We start from the raw sequence: 22077 nt of genomic DNA, 5'->3' as shown, positions 1-22077 counted from the left end.
ATGCTGTTAACATAAAATGTAAGCTAACTCCATACTCTATGTTCTGATGATAAAGTTTGCTGTTTGCCTCTGTTAACTCAACAGAGCAAAAAATTAAAACATTATTTTAATGATTCCGAAGACTGATAATTAGGGATGTTTCTTATAGAAATCTCATTCATTAGATGTTTGTTAAAAAAATTATTCATTGTAGTTTAAAACTGTGTTTACCATTGGAGGCTGTTCTGACTCACCAACCTATGACTCACCAATTAGCAAACAGCTTAATGTAGCATTGCTGATTTAGGTCTAATTTATTCAATCAATATAAAAGGAATGTGCAGATTCTACTAAAATCAGGAACATGGCTCCAGGCAGTCTTCATTGTAAAAATGAATTTTAAAAAATAAGACTTCTCTAACAGAGTTACTTTAAAACACAATGCAATATCTTTATTTTAAATGACAACAATATCTTCTGTCTGTCAAGTGTTCAACTTACTTTCAGATTTATTCAGTGTCTTCTCAACTTTACAAGCACTTGAAAACGCATAAAGGGGAAAATGACTTTTTCTGTTTTCAATGATTACATCAAAGACACTTCAAAAGTCTTTCCTATTTATCATGTTCCCAACAAGCAACTCCTACAATACCCTGAGAGTGTGATAGTGATCATGAGTAATGGCCAACGTGTTCCCCTCACATCTTTACCTGTGTGGAGCACTGTGCTCTTCTCCTAAACCCTCTGACTCCACCAGGAATGAGGTGTACAGGACATGGCTGAGGACTAAGGGACTGGGAGCTCCTGGATCCTGGACTCATTGGTTGGTTTCCTTGGGTTTTAAGTCCAAGGCTTGTAGGTGCACAAAGAGGGAAGCAGGGAAATTCAAATCGGACGATAGTGCTGATGACCAGGCCTTTTATGTTTTCTCACTGTGAATGGATGATTAGCAGATGCCTACATGTGTTCCTTCCTCATCACACTCTCTTTCAGCCAGGTTCTTATTTCCTACCCAGCTGTCACTAAACCCTTTTCTATGGGCCCACAAGAGTCCACAACAAACTGAATGAGCAACAGATCAACAGCAATCAGTCTCCAAAGAAGACTTGATGAAGATTCATGGATCCAGGGACAGAGCTGTGGAATAACAGGTAAAGGTGCCACTCTAGCATCAGCATCTCATACAGCACCAGTTTGAGACCCAACTGCTCCACTTTTGATCTAGCTCCCAAGTAATGTGCCTGGGAAAGCAGCAGAAGATGGCCCAAGTACTTGGGCCCCTGCACTCTTGGGAGACCTGCAAGAAGTTTCTGGCTCCTGGTTTTGGATCAGCCCATCTTTGGCCATTGCAGCCATTTGGGAGTGAACCAGCTGATAGAATCTCTCTCTCTCTCTCTCTCTCTCTCTCTCTAACTCTGCCTTTCAAATAAATAAATAAATTTTTCAAAAAAATAAAAAAGATTCACTACTCCTTTCATCAAGTCTGAGAACTCAAAATCGACTCAAAAAATGAAGACCATGAGATAGGTTCAGGTTACAGGCCAGAACTGAGATTAAGACTGGTATTCAAAATGTGGATTCATCCGGAGACCCCCTTCTCTCTCTCCCACTCTCTCTCTCATATTCATTCATATTCCTTCTCTCTCCCCTCTCTCCCTCTCTCCCTCTCAGCTTGAATTGATCCTCAGTAAGGGATGTTTCCTTCCCAAGTCCCATCTTTCAGAGGATGAGTTCTAATATTTTTGTCCATGGGGACCTCTTTTGTGAAGCCCAAATTTCTCAGATAGTAATGGATTTGAAAAATCTACTAATTGAAAAAAGGACTATGACTACTACAATATTAACATATTTTCAAAACCCACTAGTTAAAAAAAAAAGACTGTGACATTTAAAAAAAAAAGACTGTGAATACAGTAAAACTGTGAAATAAAAATTCTCAACTAATTACAATATATCTACATTTATGTATTTAACCTAGGAGGACAAATATGTATAAAACAAATTGATCACAGTGCCTAACACAGGGAAATCACTCAATACATATTAGCTATAATCACTTCCATTACTGATATTTACTCCATCCAGAGATAATGCTTGGAGCTCCTGTGGTTTCTTAGAGTTCTTATGAAACTTAGCAACACATGAGCTGTATTAGACTAAATTTTCCATGCCAGGAAGTTTATCTGGTTTACATTTCCACCACCAGCAGCAATTAACACTGTGATTTGCTTATAGAAAATGTTTGATAAAGTAATTGAATTTAGTCTATGCCCCTAAAATGTCATGAAGAGATTAAGTACCTTGGTTCTGTATCTTAATCTAAACCTCTCCCATTTAAGTGTATGCTTCTCCTTTTAAGAAGTAAGAAAATTGATCATAATGCTATCCAGGAAGGGCAAGAAAATTCCTCATGGAAAGGAATGGATATGGCAGAGTTCTGGCAGAATCTGCTGTCAGCATGAACTGAGTGCAGTTTTATTCTAGGAATCAGGGTGTTAGGAAAGGCTCTGCTTCAGGCTATCCTAATAATGGACATCACTGGCCAAATGACCTAGCGTAATCTAACTTCTTAACTGGTTATGTTCTAAAAAATAAAGAGCATTTATAAATAAATAAGAAATTTTAACACCCCAATAGAAACATGAACAGTGTCATAAGAGTCAATTTGCAAAAGAAAAAATAAAAGTGGCTAATAAGGATTTGAAAATAAATTCTCATCACAAATAATTAACAAAATGTATAAGCAAGGAGTAAAGACACACCATTTTTGTATAACAAACTGACAAGTGTTGTGGGGGGAAAGAGACTGCCCAAGACAATGAAAGTGTGCTAAAATACACACTCACACAGCGCTTATGAAGATGTAAAGTAGTGTAACTTTTTTGGGTGCTAATGCAGTAATATATACCTAAATCCTTAAGAAAGTTAATACAAACAATGTGAATACCCATTTGTAGTAAACTGATAGGCTAAATAATAGAACATCTTTATGTGGCTGATTGCAAAAGATGGTAACAATTGTATGTGCCTCCCTATATCCATGCCCTCTGCAACATGATTTTGAAGTTCTTCTATGAAGAAGTGAAATCTATTTTCCCCTGACCAATAGAATGTGGCAGATATAGATATATCTGAGCCCACATATTCCTGCTCTTTTGGAGTTTCCACTTTGCTGACTGAATAAACCCAGGCCAGACTCCTGGAGTACCAGAAATCACGTAAACCAGAACCAAGTCAACCCATCCCTGCTGAGGCCCTGGATGAGTGAGAAAGCTCTGCCATAATCAGTAAAGTTGACCTGCAACTGAGATAAGGTCAATTCAGATAGATGAGGCTCTAACCAAGCCAAGAAGAAGCATCCAGTCAAGCCCCACCTAAGCTGCTGACCCAGCATAGCAACTAATCTGCAATATCGTGAGTGCTATGCAGTCATTAGAAAGAATATATTAGATCTCTGTGCAATGGCCTGGAAGAATGTTTATGATATATTGGAACAGGAAATTTGAAAAATATTGCTTATAGTAAAATTCAATTTTCCACAAGAGCAAAACAAAATAAAACCTCTGCATATAAAAGCCTATAGGGAGATATGAATGGGTTTGCACCACTGGTTACCTTGGCAGTGTGGGATTGGCAGAGGAGGAGGAGGATGGGATAGCAACAGAGACTGAGTTTTTCCTTTACCATCTCTGTATTTGGTCACTGCCAAAACGAGTCACTTCTGTAATTTGAAGACACAGATTTTAAAGAAAAGGTAAAGATGGTCATTGCCTAAGTAAAGAGCTAAGGCGTGCCCAAGAGCATCCATAAGTTTCTGACTAAAGACACAAAGTTCCAGTGATGATAAGAACAAGGACTCTGGAATCTGAGCAATGCTACCACTTGAGACAGAGGAAGACAAAGAGACAGAGAGGAAGGAAGGGGTTATGCACTTCTCCCATTAACTCTATTCCCATGAATTTAATGCATGGGAAATAATAATTAATTAAGCTGATGTATTTTATTGTAGACTTCTTTTTATCTCAAAAATTGGAGAAAACATAAGTATCTGCCAGTTGTAGAATCGTTAAATAAATCATGGTGATTTCTATACAAATGAAGCCATAAAAACCAAAAGAGGGGTCTGGAAATAGTCTTGTTGTTAAGGGGGAAATGTAATAAATAAAATTGAATTTACCATGTTGTTACAATTTTGTAAATGTACATAAATTAAGCTAATACACTAAGTTGTAACAAACTTATCTCTGCACATTTGTTGTAAACAGTGGTTCTTATTTTCTTAATATTTTCTGTTTTCCCACCCTATGTAACGAATATGTATTCCTTCAAAACCAGAATATAACCAATACTGTAAATATTTTTGAAGAATACTGGGGGAAGGGTAGGCAGCACTGTGGTGTACTAGGCTAAGCTTGCACCTGCAATGCTGGCATCCCATACGGGTGCTGGTTTGTGTCCCAGCTGCTCCTCTTCTGATCCAGCTTTCTGCTATGGCCTGGGAGAAAGCAGTAGAATACGGCCGAAGTGCTTGGTCCACTGCACCCAGGTGGAAGACCCAGAAAAAGCTCTGGTCTCCTGGCTTTGGATCAGCCTAACTCCAGCTGTTGTGGCCATTTGGAGAATGAACCAGTGGATGGAAGACCTTTTTGCTGTCTCTCCCTCTATCAGTCTGTAACTCTATTTCCCAAATAAATAAATACAATATTTATTTTAAAAAATACTGAGAGAGGGGCATGTGTTTTGGAAAGCAGTTAAGACACTACTTAGGGGCCAGCGCTGTGGCTCAATAGGCTAATCCTCCAACTAGTGGCGCCGGCACACCAGGTTCTAGTCCCGGTCGGGGCGCCGGATTCTGTCCCGGTTGTCCCTCTTCCAGGCCAGCTCTCTGCTGTGGCCAGGGAGTGCAGTGGAGGATGGCCTAAGTCCTTGGGCTCTGCACCCCATGGGAGACCAGGAGAAGCACCTGGCTCCTGCCTTTGGATCAGCGCGGTGCGCCAGCCGCAGTGTGCCGGCCGCGGTGGCCATTGGAGGGTGAACCAACGGCAAAGGAAGACCTTTCTCTCTGTCTCTCTCTCACTGTCCACTCTGCCTGTAAAAAAAAAAAAAATTACTTAATATGACTGGTTTAGTTCTGTAATTGATGCACAGTTATTCTTAAGTGTTGAAAATTAACTGAAATGTGATCCCTGTTGAACATGGGAGTGGGAATGGGAGAGGGAAGAGATGTATAATTTGGGACATGCTCAGGCTGTCTTGCCCCAAGTGGTGGAGTTGGAAGCATACCAGGGGATTCCAATTCAATCCCATCGAGGTGGCATGTACCAATGCCATCTCACTGTTCCAGGTGATCAATTTCAGTTCACAGTTGGTCATGGTGGAGGGACTAGGAGTCAAAGGGAGCACATAGACAAGTCTAGTACCTGCTAACGCTAACCGATGGAGTAAATAAAGGGGAGAGTGATCCAACATGGGAAGTGAGATACTCAGCAGACTCATAGAATGGCAGATGTCCTAAATAGCACTCTGGCCTCAGAATCAGCCCTAAAGGCATTCGGATCTGGCTGAAAAGCTCATGAGAGTATTTCAGGCATGGAAAGCCAAGACACTCTGGCAAAAGATCTCTGTGAGTGAGATCCCAGTGGAAAGAACAGGTCATCAAAGAAGGAGGTACCTTTCTCTGAAGGGAGGAGAGAACCTCCACTTTGACTATGACCTTGTCTAAACAAGATAAGAGTCGGAGAACTCAGAGAGCTTCCATAGCCTTGGAAACTCATGACTGGAGCATAGGGAGATTACTGATGCCATAGACAGGAGTGTCAATTGGTAAAGTCAACAACAGGAGTCACTGTGCACTTACTCCTCATGTAGGATCTCTATCCTTAATGTGCTGTACATTGAGATTTAATGCTATAACGAGTACTCAAACAATATATTCCACTTTGTGTTTCTATGGGGGTGCAAACTGTTGAAATCCTTACTTAATGCATACTAAACTGATCCTCTGTAAAAAAAAAAAAAAAGAAATTATCAATTCCCAACTTGACTCTCACTGGGATTAAACATGACAATAGGTCTGCTCTGATTTCATCATCATTTAAAAAAAATCATCTATTATTTTTCACTTTATGTTTCTGTGTGGGAGCAAACTGTTGAAATCCATACTTAATGTATACTAAGCTGATCTTCTGTATATTAAGATAATCGAAAATGAATCTTGATGTGAATGGAAGGGGAGAGGGAGTGGGAAAGGGGAGGGTTGTGGGTGGGAGGGACGGTATGGGGGGGAAGCCATTGTAATCCATAAGTCGTACTTTGGAAATTTATATTCATTAAATAAAAGTTAAAAAAAAGACACTACTTAGGACACCTGCATTCTACATGCAAGTTCCTGGGTTCAAGTCCTGGCTCCATTTCCAATGTCAGATTCCAGCTAATGTGCACCCTAGAAGGCAGTGGTGATTGACTCATGTAAATGGGTCCTTGCCACCCACCTGAAGAATGGGATTGAGTTCCTGGCTCCCAGCTTCAGCTTGGCCCAGCCCTGGCTTTTGTTGATATCTGGAGAGTGAACCAGCAGATAGAATATCTGTCTTTATCTTTCATTCTTTCTTTTTAAGTCTTATTTAATTTATCATTTCATATATACAGATTTAGGAACATAGTGACACTTCCCCCCTACCCTCTGCCACGCCCATGCTCCAACCCTTCCTTCTCCTCCCTTTCCATTTCCCACTCTTAATTTTTACAAAGGTCTATTTTCGGTTTACTTAATGATCATATAGTTAATCCCACAATAAGTAAAAGAGTTCAACAAATAATATAAAGAGAGAAAAAAAAAAAAAAACACTGTTCCTCAATGGAAGAAACAAGGGCTGTAAACACTCGTCAAATCCCAAAATGTCAATTTCACTCCAATACATTACATTTAAGGTAAACTATTAGTTACCTCAGATCAGGGAAAACATGATACCTGTCTTTTTGGGACTGGCTATTTCACAAAGTATAATGGTTTACAGTTGTGTTCATCTTGTTGCAAAAGAAAGGATTTCATTTTTTTGTTGTTGTTTTTACAGCTGAGTAGTATTTTTTTTTTTGGACAGGCAGAGTTAGAGAGAGAGAGAGAGAGAGAGAGAGGGAAAGGTCTTCCTTTCCATTGGTTCACCCCCCAAATGGCTGCTACAGCCAGCATGCTGCACCAATCCGAAGCCAGGAACCAGGCACTCTCCTGGTCTCCCATACGGGTGCAGGGCTCAAGCACTTGGGCCATCTTCCACTGCCTTCCTGGGCCACAGCAGAGAGCTGGACTGGAAGAGGAGCAACCGGGACAGAATCTGGCACCCCAACTGGGACTAGAACCCAGGGTGCCGGTGCTGCAGGTGGAGGATTAGCCAAGTGAACCATGGTGCCATCCACAGCCGAGTAGTATTCTACAATGTATATATAATTTCTTTATCCAGTCAACAATCGATGGACATCTGGGTTGATTCCATATCTTATCTATTGTGAACTGTGCTACAATGAACATGAGGGTACAGATAACTCTTTAACATACTGATTTCTTTTGGTTTGGGTAAATTTCAGAGAGTGGGATGATTGGATCATATGGTAGATCTATATTCAGATTTCTGAGGTATCTCCATACTATCTTCCATAATGACTATACCAGTTTTTATTCCCACCAAGAGTTGATTAGGGTACCTTTTTCCCCACATCCTTGCCAGTATTTGCCATTTGTTGATTTTTATATGAGAACCATTCTAAATGGGGTGAGGTGAAATTGCACCCTGATTTTAATTTGAATTTCCCTGATGGCTGGTGATCTTGATATTTTCACAAGTGTCTGTTGGCCATTTGAATTTCTTCTCATGAAAAATGCCTGTTCAAGTTCTTTGCCCATTTCTTAACTGGATTGTTTGTTTTGTTGTTGTTGAATTTCTTGAGCTCTTTATAGATTCTGGATGTTAACCCTTTGTCAGTTGTGTACTTTGCAAATATTTTCTTCCATTCTGTTGGTTGCTTCTTCACTTTGCTTAGTGTTTCTCTTTCAGTGCAGAAGCTTCTCAGCTTAATGGAATCCCATTTGTCAATTTCGGCTTTGATTGCTTGTGCTTCTGGGATCTTTTCCAAGAAGTCTTTGCCTATACCAATGTCTTTCAGAGTTTTCCCAATGTTTTCTAATTGATGTTATCAGATCATAGATTTAGGATTTTGATCCATTTTGAGTGGATTTTTGTGTAAGGTATAAGGTAAGGGTCTAAGCCGGCGCCGCGGCTCACTAGGCTAATCCTCCGCCTAGCGGCGCCGGCACACCGGGTTCTAGTCCCGGTCGGGGTGCCGGATTCTGTCCCGGTTGCCCCTCTTCCAGGCCAGCCCTCTGCTGTGGCCAGGGAGTGCAGTGGAGGATGGCCCAGGTGCTTGGGCCCTGCACCCCATGGGAGACCAGGAAAAGCACCTGGCTCCTGGCTCCTGCCATCGGATCAGCGCGGTGCGCCGGCCGCAGCGCGCCGGCCGCGGCGGCCACTGGAGGGTGAACCAACGGCAAAGGAAGACCTTTCTCTCTGTCTCTCTCTCTCACTGTCCACTCTGTCTGTCAAAAAAAAAAAAAAAAAAAAGGTAAGGGTCTAGTTTTATACTTCTGTATGTGGAGATCTGGTTCCCCCATCCCCACTAGTTAAAGATACTGTCCTTGCTCCAAGAATTGACTGATTCATTTTAGCTGCTTTGTCAAAGATAAGTTTGTTGTTGATGCATGGATTGAATTCTGGAGTTCTATTCTGTTCAATTGGTCTACAAGTCTGCTTTCTGTCAGTACTAGGTCATTTTGATTATAACTTCCCTGTAGTATGCCTTGAAATCTCATATTGCGTTACTTCTGGCTTTCTTTTTGTTGTACAAGATTGCTTTAGCTATTCATGGTCTCTTAAGTTTCCATATGAATTTCAGCACCATTTTTTCTATACCTGGGAAAAATGTCCTTGTTATTTTGATTGGTATCACACTGAATCTATAAATTCTTTTTAGTAGTATGGACATTTTGATGATGATTCTTCCAATTCATGAACATGGAAGATTCTTCCATTTTTAATGTCTTCTTCTATTTTTTTCTTTAATGTTTTGTAATCCTCAACATAGAGATCTTTGACAACATCCTTGGTTATATTTAAGTATTTAATTCTTTTTGGATCTATTATGAATGGGACTGATCTTATAAGCCCTTTATTTAGCCAAGGTATTGTCTGTGTATACAAAGTATACTGATTTTTCCATATTGATTTTATATCATGCCACTTTTTTTTTGACAGGCAGAGTGGACAGTGAGAGAGAGAGAGACAGAGAGAAAGGTCTTCCTTTGCTGTTGGTTCACCCTCCAATGGCCGCCGCAGCCAGCGCGCTGCGGCCATCGAGCTGCGGCCAGCGCACCGCGCTGATCCGATGGCAGGAGCCAGGTGCTTGTCCTGGTCTCCCATGGGGTGCAGGGCCCAAGGACTTGGGCCATCCTCCACTGCACTCCCTGGACACCGTAGAGAGCTGGCCTGGAAGAGGGGCAACCGGGACAGAATCCAGCGCCCCGACCGGGACTAAACCCGGTGCGCTGGCGCTGCAAGGCAGAGGATTAGCCTAGTGAGCTGCGGTGCCGGCTTATCCTGCCACTTTTACATGTTGTTCAGTCTTCATGTGTTTGCATATGATCTTGAGAATCTTGAGTTGCTGATTTCAGCTTCATTTCATTGTGGTCAGAGAAGGTGCATTTTTTTAAATTTGCTGAAACTAGCTTTATGGCCTCACAAATGATCTATGCTAGAGAAAGTTCCATGCATTGATAAGAAAAATGTATATTATATAACTGTGGGGTAAAAAGTTCTGTAGATATGTTAGGTCCATTTGGTTCATAGTGTATATTAGCTCTGTTGTTTCTTTGTTGATTTTCTGTCTAGTTGACCTGTCCATTGCTGAAAGTAGGTTGTTGACATCTCCCGTTACTATTGGATTGGAGTCTATGTCTCTCTTCAGATCCATTAACATTTCTTTTAAATAGCCATGCACCCTGTAATTGAGTGCATAAACATTTACTATACTCATGTCTTCCTGTTGAATTGATCCCTTAAATCATTACATAGTGCCCTTATTTATCTCTTTTAACAGTTTTTGTGTTAAAATCTATTTTTGTCTGATATTAGGATGGATATACCAGCTCTTTTTTGGTTTCTGTTAGCATGGACTATCTTTTTTCCATCCTTTCACTTTTAGTCTTCATGTATCTTTGTTGGTGAGATGTGTTTCTTGTAAGCAGCAAATAGATGGGTGTTATTTTTTAATGCATTCAGCCAGTCTGTATCTTCTAACTGGAGAATTGAGGCCCTTTACATTCAAGGTGACTTGATAAATAACTACTTGGCTCTGCCATTTTCCCATAAATATTCCTATTGTTTACTTTGGATTCCTTTTGTATTTTACTGGGGAATTTTCTGTCTTCACATTCTTACCTATTGATGGGCATCATTCTGTGTTTCTCTGTAGCACATCCTTAACCTTCTTTTGTAAGGCTGTCGGACGAGTGGTGACAAATTCTTTCCATTTCTGTTTGTTATGGAAGGTCTTTATTTCATCTTCATTCATAAATAAGAACTTTGCAATGTACAGTATTCTTGGTTCACAGTTTTTTTTCTTTTAAGACTTGGGTGGGGGCTGGTGATGTGGCGTAGCAGGTAAAAGCCACCACCTGCAGTGCTGGCAACCCATATGGGCACCGGTTCGAGTCCCAGCTGCTCCACTTCTGATCCAGCTCTCTGCTATGGCCTAGGAAAGCAGTAGAAAAGTCCTCTGGGCCCCTGCACCCGCGTGGGAGACCTGAAAAAGATCCTGGCTCCTGGCTGCAGATCGGCACAGCTCTGGCCATTGCAGCCCATTGGGGAGTGAACCAGTGGATGGAAGACCTCTCTCTCTCCCTCTCTCTCTCTCTCTCCCCCTATTTTCCTCTCTCTCTTTCCCTTCTTCTCTCTCTCTCTCTCTCTTGCTGCCTCTCCTTATCTGTGTGTAACTCTTTCAAATAAACAAATAAATCTTTAAAAAAAATACTTGGACTAAATCTCAGCATTCCCTTCCAGACTGTTGGGTTTTTGATGAGAAGTCAGCTGTGAATCTAACTGGACATCTTCTGAAAGTAATCTGTTATTTTGAAATCTCATGCACATTTTAGAGTCTTTTCTTTATGTTTTAATGTCAAAAGTTTGACTACAATGTGTCATGGTGAAGGTCTTTCCTGACTATGTCTGTTACTTCTATGTGCCTGCTGTACTTGGACAGTCCTTTCTTTCTCCAAAATGGGGAAGATGTCCATTATTATTATTTCATTAAACAGGCTTCTAGTCCATTCTATCTTTCTGCAACTTCAGGAACTCCTAAGATTTGTATGTTGGGTTGTTTGATAATACCCCATACTCCAATACTGTTTTTAAGTTTTCTATTTTTTTCTTTTTCTTTCTTTCTTTTTTTTTTTTTTTTTGGTCTGATTGTAGGATTTCCAAATATTTGTCTTCTAGTTCAGATATTCTTTTTTCTGCCTCTTTAAGTCTGCTGTTAAGGCTTTCCACATTTTTATAATTAATCTATTGAATTCTTCACTTCTAATATTTCATTTTGATTTCTTTTTAAAATCTCAATTTCATGGGAACATTTTTCATTCATGTCATGTATGGTTTTCTTTAGTTCATGGGTTGGCTTCTGATTGCTTCTGAGTAATCCTATGATTAATTTTTGAATTCTATTTCTGGCATTTCCTGAATCTCTTCTTCACATTTTGATATTGAAATATTGTTGTGTTCTTTCGGGATTGTCCTTGTGTCTTCCTTATTCTTGTTTCTTGTGTTTCTGCATTTATTTTAAGGCATTTGTGGAATTATTTGTTGTTTTCTTCCTCTGATGGCTTTTATCTTTGAATTATGCTTATGTAGCTAAGTGGAATGTCTGCACTTTCAATGAATACCAAGAGGTGTGTGGTGGGTGTGGCCAGGGAGCTCTGGTAAGTGCTACAGCGTGGGTCAAGTATCCAGGGTAACACACAAGTTGAGCGTAGCAGATCTAATGCCCAGGTGTTAGTCCCCAGTGTGTTCCACACCACTGTAGGAACTGCACAAATGATCTACACAGTCTTCACTGAGAACACAGTTCCCATTGCAATGACCTGCTCCAGGCAACCAAGGAACTCACGGTGTGTGGAGCTTCCCCTAGTGACTGCCCAGAGACCATGCTACACTCTGCACATTCTCACGTAACCACTGAGTCCCCACAGTCTCAGCACACAAGGCTCCCACAGTCACTGGGTGATCAAGTTTCTCTCACCCTTGCCGGATGTCCAGTCAACAGAGAGATGGATGTTCCCTGAGACAGCTCCACTTAAGCGTCTTGATCCTGGGAGGCTGTGGGTGCTTCACCGTCCTATGTGGTTGCCCAGACACCTCCCATCCAGGCTCAAAGTCACTGGGGACTGTGGATTGTTCCCTCCACTAGAATCTCTGGATTGCACACATACACAAGATCCACTGACCAAATGCTGCCCTCTCCCTGCCACTGCCACCAGTACTATAGAGAAGACAGCATCCTGTCTTAGCCATTACCATGCACTCACATAGTCTTCCACAGCTCCCGCCCAGACACAAGATGCTTCCCGCCCTTTCTCAGCTGGGCAGCAGGCACTGTCTTGGTGAAGCTAGAGTGAGATAAACATGCCCCCTCTACTTCCACCAGGTCCGTGGGCAACCACCAGCAACCACTAGTCCCCAGTGTTCCAGCCAGATTCACATCATGTTCTCCTTCCAGCTACATCACCACAGGTTCCTGCAGTCCCGTCTCACCTCCCTCTCCAAGCTGCTGCCCACTGCGGCACTCAGCTGCTGCCGCTGTGCTTGTGTTCGTGTCCGTGCTGCGCTTCCACACCCTCCACAGATCCACAGCATCCCTCTTCCTCTTGTAGGATTTCCAGTGCGGTTTTCTCGCCAATTCTCCCCTGAGAGTGCACTTCCTACACGTTTTTTAAACTGTTTAACCCTAGCCTAGCACAGTATGTCGTTCCCTAATCTACCATCTTAGAAATCTCCCTGAAGTAAATTCTTTCTTTCTTTTCATCTCTATGTATCTTTATCTATCCACCTTTCAAATGAAATGAAAACAATTTAAGAAAAGTATTGTGAGAGGACAGAAAAAAAGGAATCACTAAGAAAATACAAGAAGACACACATGAAATGCCTGTCCCACCCAAAGCCTACCTTTCCTTACCTCTCCTATGACACTGAATCACAAACTGCCAAACAAGACACATTTTATCAGGTATGTGAGAGGAGAGCAGACAGATAGAAGCTGGCAATACAGAGGAGAAGTCTGACTTTATGAAGTCCTTGAGTTGGCAAAGTGATGGAGTCCAGGACATAAATGGAGCATTGACTTTAAGATAGGAAAGGTCAGTGCATCCATTCCACAGGGAAGGCAGACAATATGGGTAAAGATGCCTCAGGATTAGCAAAGCCTGAACAGGAAGATGTGCTCTGATTACTTGTATTTTTTAGCGAAATAAGAAATGAGATTACTATCTGAGTACAAGTGGGGAGAGAAAGAGTTGTGAAAGATATGCATACTGGCTGATTTTTCTCTTTGTCAGCTCCAAATAATTCCATATTGAAGAATTATTTTCTAAACACTCTTAAGTGATTATCCATCCCTTTATAACAAAATAGAAAAATGGGATTACAAAATAAGGTTGCTGGTCATACAGAGCTCACATTTTTATTGGTGAAATAAAATAAATAGGAGGTGAAAAGAGATAAGTAAGCCAACAAGAAAGTAGTTTTCAATCAAGAGACTTACTAAATGAAATAAGGGCACCATTTGTGATTCCAGTAAGTAGTACATCAAGGCAGTGAAGGCATGTCTACTGTCTGTAGTTATCCTTTGGAAAGTCTTCATGAGAGAATCTTTAATTGGCCTCAGAGGGGGGAGTTTATATAGGTAAAGAATTAAGTCAGAGTAGACATAGCTTCAGCACCAGCATACAGAATGTTAAATGAAGGATTGGAGTGTGAGAGCCATTTCTAGAAACAGACAGCAGCCTAAGTCAACATGTGAAGAAACAACTAGGCCAGACTTCAAGGCCTCCTACAAGAATATCCCCGTCAGAAAGGAGAAGACACTCCAGGTGGCTGGCAGTGCTTGTGCTTGGGCTTGGGCAGCTTAATAACACAACTAAGTCCAAGGGCCACAAATGTCTGGTGCCTTTTCTCCCTACCCAGCATCCTGCCACTCCTTGAAACCACCAACCTCACACACTCAATTTGCTCACAATCACCTAACAGGTCTTAGCTTGGATTTCACTTTTTCTGGAATACCTTCTCTGGTGGGCATCCCCTTACATGGCCCTCTACCTAGCCAGGTCTAAGCTGCATAGCACATCCAGCATACAACACACAATCTGCACTAGTGGGAACTCAAAACATTCTTGTTGGGGGCTGGTGCTGTGGTGTGGCAGATAAAGCTGCTGCCTGCAGTACCAGCATCCCATGCGGGCTCAGGTTTAGGTTTTGGATGCTCCACTTCTGATCCAGCTCTCTGCTATGGCCTGGGAAGGCAGTGAGGTTGGCCCAAGTCCTTGGGTCCCTGCACCTGGGTGGGAGACCCAGAGGAGATTCCTGGCTCCAGGCTTCAAATCAGCCCAGCTCTGGCCATTGATGCAGCCATTTGGGGAGTGAGGCAGTGAGTGGAAGACCTCTCTCTCTCTCTGACTCTACCTCTCTGTAACTCTTTCAAATAAATAAATAAATCTTTTAAAAAATTCTTGTTGATTCAATGAACCAATTATTTAGTTTCTAGTCACCCTGAAATAGTAGTAAACCTTGGTCTTGGAAATGTGGGGCTTTCATACTGGAAACAGACTTGAAGGTATAAAAGGGGAAGCAAGGAAACATGATCAACAGACAAAGGTTTGGCCAGATCTGCTTGGAAGATCCTAATCCAGGGTAGCAGTGTCAAACAGCTACAGGGATGCTCTAACATATACCCAAGGCATAAGAGAGATTTGTATCCTAAATTTGCTATAATAAGACTATAATCGTAAGTACAGCAATTTCTTGAGCTCTGTGTGTCATTCCATGGAACTATAAAATCTGACGGGGTAAAGGAACCCCAAGAGTTGTAGCCAGTTATTCAGAAGTAAGATATGGGCTGGAGACTTTGAGCCCATGGATGGTGTCTGGAGTGAGGGCAGTCTTGGGTAAGGCTGTGTCCTTAGCTTGTAGGTTGATCTGACTCCAGGCTGTTGGTGTCAGAATTCATTGCCAAGTCTATCAGAGGGAAGCATGGGAAACTGGACTAAGGGTGCGTGACACCAGGAGGTCCTGACCACCCTTCAGGAAGCCTATCAGGAGAGGCCTCTGTTCTCTTCTCCTTCCTATAGGTTCCAGAAGGACTCAGTGGGTCATCAATTCCAACAACAATATCTGGACAGGAAAGGAGCTGTGATTCTATTCTAGTCTGCAAAGACACTATCTATGATACTGATTAATACTTGAACATTACAAACAGCCTCCCAGTGGAGAAGATTTATCTTATTCTTCTGTGTAATTAGAATGAGTATGCAACAAATGAATATTATTCAGTGAACTTCCAGGAAAAAGCTAAATTTATCAACCTCATCAACTCACAATTACAGTGTTCTCAGAGAGGGCGTGAAGAATGGAGTGACAGCAAGAGACCAGCAAAAAACCCAGGAGGCAGAAAAAATCTTCCCCAGGACGCCAGAGCCTGGAGAGACCAGTAAACACACTCAGGAAGAGGCTGGGAAATGGGAATTATGAGTGTTCCTCTGAGATCGCAAAGGAAACTACTGATTACTATTGTTTTTCAGATTTTATTTAAGGTACACAAATTTCATGTATTTCAAATACACGATTTAGGAACATAGTAGTGTACTTCCCACTGGGCCCAAAGAACAGAGAGTATTGTTGTCCAGGCCTCGTTTTCAAAACCATTGTTCTGGGGCTAGTGTTGCAGCGTAGCAGGTAAAGCCATCCCTGCAATGCCAGCATCCCATATGGGCAATGGTTCGAGTCCTGGCTGCTCTGCTTCTAATCCAGCTCCATCCAATGGCCTGAGAAAAGCAGCAGAGGATGGCCCAGGTGTTTAGGGCCCTGCCACCCATGTGGGAGACCCAGATGAAGATCCTGGCTCCTGGTTTCACCCTGGCCCAGCCCTGGGCATTGCAGCCCTCTGGGGAGTGAACCAGCAGATGGAAGATCTTTCTCTTGCCTCTCCATCTCTCTGTAACTTACTTTCAAATTAACAACAATAAAAAAAAATCTTTCTTTAAAAAAAAGCATTCTCCCCACTGGATCTAGTACTTGGGGTATTGGGCAGTAGATTAAAATAGCGTTTGCTCAAACAAAGCAAATAGCTTTAAAAATAGCTTGCTGTCAGAGTTGTGTCTCTGTGTAGCTCAGAAGCCCGGTGAGCTCCCCTACCTGTGCTTGCTGGCTGTATGTCTCAGATGAAGGTTTCTGACTTCATTTTCTTTTCTCTCCTCCTCCTCCCCTTCCCCCTCCCCCTTCTCCTTCTCCTCCTCTTCCCCCTCCCCCTCCTCCTCCTCCTCTTGCACCACTCAGTGAGGAGGCACAGGGCCAGTACAGCAACTGAGACAGCTGTTCTCATAGTTGGTTTGGCCACAATCCCCTAACCCTCACCCATCATACACATACCTTTAGGCTCTGCTCACCTGCTCCAGCCCATCTTGTCTAGTGCAGTCACCAGTCTTCCAGACTGTCGTCTCAAAACCAACCCTGGGATTCCTCTGAGAGTGTACTTTCCCTGAAAACACATTGTACTTGCCATTTCCACACTCTGGCTAAGCCATTTCCATTTGCCTCAAAGGCTCTCTGTTCCCCATGCTTCATTCCTGCAATCCTGCTCTGAGACACACCTATCTGAAGGCAATCTCCTTCACTCCAGCCAACTCTAAAACCTCTCTAAAACAGCAATCATCTTGCTTTAGATTGAATTTTCTTGTGGTGAAGTCACAGGTGCTGGATTCGATGCCAGATAAAATGCTAAAGAAAAAAATACACCTGACAACAGTTTCCTTATAGTCTAATGGCAGAAATAGGATAAACAGATGCATTAAAAAGTCTATGCAAATTAAGATGAGTGTTACAGAAGTGATAATAGTAGAGAGAGAGGATGAAGGGTGAAATGTAAAGAGAATGGTCAAAGACCACTTCTGGGAGACATGATGGAGAGGTGGAGGAAGAGAAGTCAGAATTGTTGCAATAATGAATTTTTCTGGATTTACATATACAAAACAAGGGCAAAGGAAGTTCTACCCAACAGAGTTATATGACTACATCAATCACACAGCCCAGAAAAGATGACCCATATGCATTTGCTGCCATTAATCCATAGGAAATGTAATTTGGACTTGTGTCAATCTACCATACCAATGGTAGCATTTGCACCATGTCTGGAGGGGAAATTGTACTCTCTGAGGAATAAACAGTTAGTTGATATTTATGAACATGAACTCTCTCTTTATAATGGTGCTAACAGGCTGAGGATCTGGATATATACAAGCAGATGTCTAGTTAGCAACTGACCCTCTCATGACCAGCGGAGCTCAAAATCACTGTTCAGCTCACAGATCATTATCATCTTCCTGGAGTCACAACTCCAATATGAGGAAGCTCATCTATATCTAAAATTGTCAACTTTGGCATTAGAATCTTGAAAGTGTAGACATCAAAATTCTTAGCCTAGTAGTTAAGAAGCCACATCCCACATCAGAGTACCTGAGCTCCATTCCTAGCTCTGGTTCCTGACTCCAGCTTCCTGCTAATGCACACTCTGGAGGCCATGGTGACGACACAAGTAGCTGGGTCCCTGCTACTGATGCAAGAGACCAGGATGGCATTCCTGGGTCTTAGCTTCATCCCCACCCATTCATATCAGGCATTTTGGGACCACATCAACAGATGAGACTCTCTCTCTCTCTTTTTCTTCTCCTTCTCCTTCTTCTTCTTCTTCTCCCTCTCTTCCTCAACTATCTTCCTCTCAAATAAATAAATATTTAAAATTCCATAGAATTTCTTCTAACTTTTTCTGACAGTTTTTCATAAGATTCCAAGGCTAGTGATTGAAGTACAGTTTGGGAGCAACTAACATAACATTAGAATAAGAGGTTAAGCAAAGTTGTTTTTCTTATGTAACTCTATCAAATTTCTAGTAAACTGTTTGGAAATCTGTTTGGCATCACATGTAAAACAAAATAACTCTACCATTAGATGTCTAACAGAGGTAGACCTTATAATACAACTAAGCTCCTATGCAGATCCAGAACATGAGGATTACTCCATAAAGAGAGAAACACAGGATGAACAACCTGCACTAATGCAATATCAGCTCCTAGGACACACAACTGTCCAGCAGTTGTTTTCATCAACTCTTTCTCAGTAAAACTGTCACCTCTGAGAACTTGGAAGCACCACTGGGATCTCCAATAAGAATCTCTATACTTGGAATTCCTATTGATTGGGACTACCTTTTGGAATAAGAGACAATGTTGAGCTAAGAGAATTGTTTTCAAGCTTCATGCAAACCTTCATGTTTATTTACCATGTGGTGAACACTATGGTCAGTGTCAGTATTATAAACTTGAATAAGATGCACCCCTTACTCCCAAGGAACTCACAGCCATCTTGACATGCTTGCAACAAAAATATAAAGTTACAACAAAATGCATCAGGAAGAACACGTGGATGGGGCATTATGGGAACACATTAAAAGGGCTGCTTTATTCATTCAGTAGTAATGACCCTCCCTAGAGATATCTTCCAGCACAACTTCCCTGTGAGTTAAGAAAAAAGATCCTTAAGTCATAAAATACCATGAAGCTAGAGCTATAAAAATGCTGAATTTCATCTTGAATTATAAAAAGCACATGATATTGATCCCTCTTGTATCCTTATATTGAAGAAATTAGATTAGAACATGTCATGGTTACCAGAAAGCAGGTGGGAGGGATCAAGGAAACACAGACCTTAATTATTTTCACTTCCAATTTGGCGATAGATATTTCCTAAAGTAGGTGTGCCATAAAAAGTCCATCAGCCTCTGAGTCTTGTAGTCTCTCCTAATGCCAAGTAAGGGCCCACCATCTGTGATCTCAATCTCAGAGACACTTTGATACTCTGAGAGTCCCCAGAATATGTGGCAACTGGTTATTAAACAGGGGAAATTGAGGAAAGGACCGAGTTTGGGCTTCTCTGGATGGATGGTGTGTTAGTCTGTAAGGATTGCCATGACAAATTGCTATAGGCTGAGTGACTTCAACAATAGGAACTTATTTACCCAAAGTTCTGGAAGCTAGAAGTTCAAAATCAAGGGTTTGTCTGGTTTAGTTTCATCCTGAGGACTCTCCCCTTGGCTTGAAAATGGTCATCTTCTTTCTTTGCCCTTAAATGCCCATTTTCTATGCATGACATCCCTAGTATCTCTTCCTTTTCTTCTAAGCTTGTCAATCTTATTAACACAGGGCCCCATACCTATGACTTCATTCAACCTTAATTACCTTCTTAAAGGTATTTTCTCCAAATATAGTCACATTGGGGGTTAGAGCTTTATGTGACTCTGGGGAGAACATGGTTCAGTCCTTAACAGGTGAGGGGAGGGCCATTCTCTTCCCAGAGACGGCCTCACTGTACTGGCATTTACAGAGGGACAAAAGCAAACCCTGAGTTCCGCTGAACAAATGCTCAAAGTCTCTACAGTAACTGCAGCTAATAAATCAGAAAGGAAAAAACTTTAAAGAAGCTCAATTCTGGTATCTAGAAATAATAGAGATTTACTCATAGTTTCTTCTGATTTTTCTCTTATTCGGTGTTTATATAGTATTTCTGATTATGACACTATTGTTTCTCAAGAAAATAAAAAATAAAAATCTTCATGCCATCACTTATCCTCCCCCTTCCCTTACTGCCACATTCAATCCTAATTCTCCATGTCTATATAAATACTATCCGCAGTGCTCACACTCTACCAGTATCATAGCTCATTTCTTACTGCTTTCATCAAGATTGCTATGGAAGCCATCCAACTAGTCTTCATGCTCCTAATTCAGAAGCTTCTAATATGGGAAGTGTGTAATTTTAGGTTATCTATATCCCTTCACCCCTGTATTTTATGGTTATACTTATGTACATTTTCATGTGTACAATTGGCATTGGGCTTATAATAATTACCACACCCACAAATACATTAAAAATCAGAGCTCTTAGTCATTTGCCCCTTACAAAAATTATTTTGTATTTGTGACTCACACAGTTGATCATATTCTCCCCCTACTCAAATACTCTATGATAAACATTTTAATGTGTGTTTAAAATGACTCATCATCAGCAATCCTTGATGCAGCCTCTTCCAAAAAAATATCATTTATTACCTCTTCTAGCCAACAGTTCAACAAAGAACTTGCATTTCATCTATTGTAGAAAACATATACACTCATCAACCTTTGAAATTTTTAAAATAAATGACACATACTGTACTAGTTTTCTATGTCTTCATAACCAATCATCACAAATTTAAGGGCTTAAGACAACGTGTATCTTATTATCTCACAATTTCATGGGTCAGGAATCCACACATAATTTAAGAGGGTTTTCTGCTCAGAGTCTCATAAAATCCCAGGCAGGGTATTGCCTGAGCTACATTTTTTTATCTGAATGCATGATTACAAAAGAAAGCAATTCCAAGCTCATTCAGATTACAAGCAAAAGCCATGTACTTGCCGTTGTATGACTCACGACCCAGGCTTTCTGTAAGCTGTCATAAAAATTAATGAATTAGAGACACAGAATGTACAGCATCAATTTTGAATCATTCTTTGGGGTTACGTGTTTGTCACAGCTGGTTCTTTGGGGACAGGTGTTTGTCGTGGCTAGTTCTTTGAGGGTAGGTGTTTGTCACAGCTTGGAACACTTGCATCCCATATCAGAGGGCCTGGTTCAAGTTTCCACTTCTAATTCATCTAATGCACACCTAGGATGCAGCAGATACTCACTCAAGAATTCGGGTCCCTGCATCTCAGATGAAGGGCACAGATTGAATTCTGGACTCCTTGCTTTAACCTGGTCCAGTCATGGCTGTTGTGGGAATGTAGGGAGTGAACCAGCATATGGAAGATCTCTCTATATCTGTCTGCCATTCAAATAAAATGAAAGTAAATAAGTTTAAAATACAAAATAAAATACTTCTTTGAAGAGAATTTTAAAATAGAAAACATTTCTGATGATTTATTAGAGGAAAAAAAGTAAGACACAAAAACACTGTGTAAGATGTAGGCATTTTTGGCACTGTAGCATAGTAGACTAAGCCTCTGCCTCTGCCTGACATCCTTTATGGGCGCCAGTTCATGTCCAGGCTGCTCCTCTTCCAACTGGGAAAGCAGTAGAAGATGGCCCAAGTTCTTGGACCCCTGCAACTGTGTGGGAGATCCGGAAGAAGCTTCTGGCTTCCAGCTTTGAATCAGCCCAGCTCCCACTGTTGCATTCATTTGAGGAGTGAAACAACAAATGGAAGACCCCTCTGTCTCTCCTTCTGTCTGTAGCGTTGCCTCTCAAATAAATAAATTTTAAAAATCTTTAAATTTTTTTAATTTATGTAGGCATTTTGCATAGCAGTTGAGTCACCCCTTGGGATGCCCACGTCCCATACCAGAATGCCTGGGCTTCAGTCCCAGTTCTGCTCCAGATTCCATTTTCTTGCTATGCACACCATGGGAGGCAGCTGATGGCTAAATTACCTGGATTTCTGCCATCCAAGTGAGACACCTGTCAATTTTCTGGCTTCCAACTTCAGCCTGGTCCAGTCCTGAATGCTGTGGGTACTTGGGAAGTGAAACAATAGATGGGAGATCTCCGTCTCTCTCCCCCCCACCCCCACTTTGTCTCTTAGTCTTTTCGATAAAAGGAAGGAAGGCAAGAGGGAGAAGGAAAGAAGGAAAGAAAGAAGAAAGGAAGGAAGGAAGGAAGGAAGGAAGGAAGGAAGGAAGGAAGGAAGGATGGAAGGAAG

At 41.5% G+C, this 22077-nt stretch overlaps 1 long non-coding RNA gene and 1 gene segment (V, D, J or C); one reads left to right on the top strand and one right to left on the bottom strand.

Moving 5' to 3' along the window:
- Positions 1–22077, top strand: part of LOC103351170 (T cell receptor alpha chain constant-like) — a gene marked incomplete in the record, with an annotated part of 594496 nt that overhangs the window by 333619 nt on the left and 238800 nt on the right.
- The window catches only part of LOC103351159 (uncharacterized), a 70128-nt gene that overhangs the window by 18429 nt on the left and 29622 nt on the right, over positions 1–22077 (bottom strand). The window contains exon 3 of the long non-coding RNA XR_007910488.2: positions 6471–6537. This is a non-coding gene — a long non-coding RNA (uncharacterized lncRNA). The remainder of the gene's footprint in view (positions 1–6470; positions 6538–22077) is intronic.

This window comes from Oryctolagus cuniculus, chromosome 12, assembly GCF_964237555.1.
Source record: "Oryctolagus cuniculus chromosome 12, mOryCun1.1, whole genome shotgun sequence".
Taxonomy (NCBI): Eukaryota; Metazoa; Chordata; class Mammalia; order Lagomorpha; family Leporidae; genus Oryctolagus; species Oryctolagus cuniculus.
This window is presented reverse-complemented; position numbering and strand designations above follow the sequence as displayed.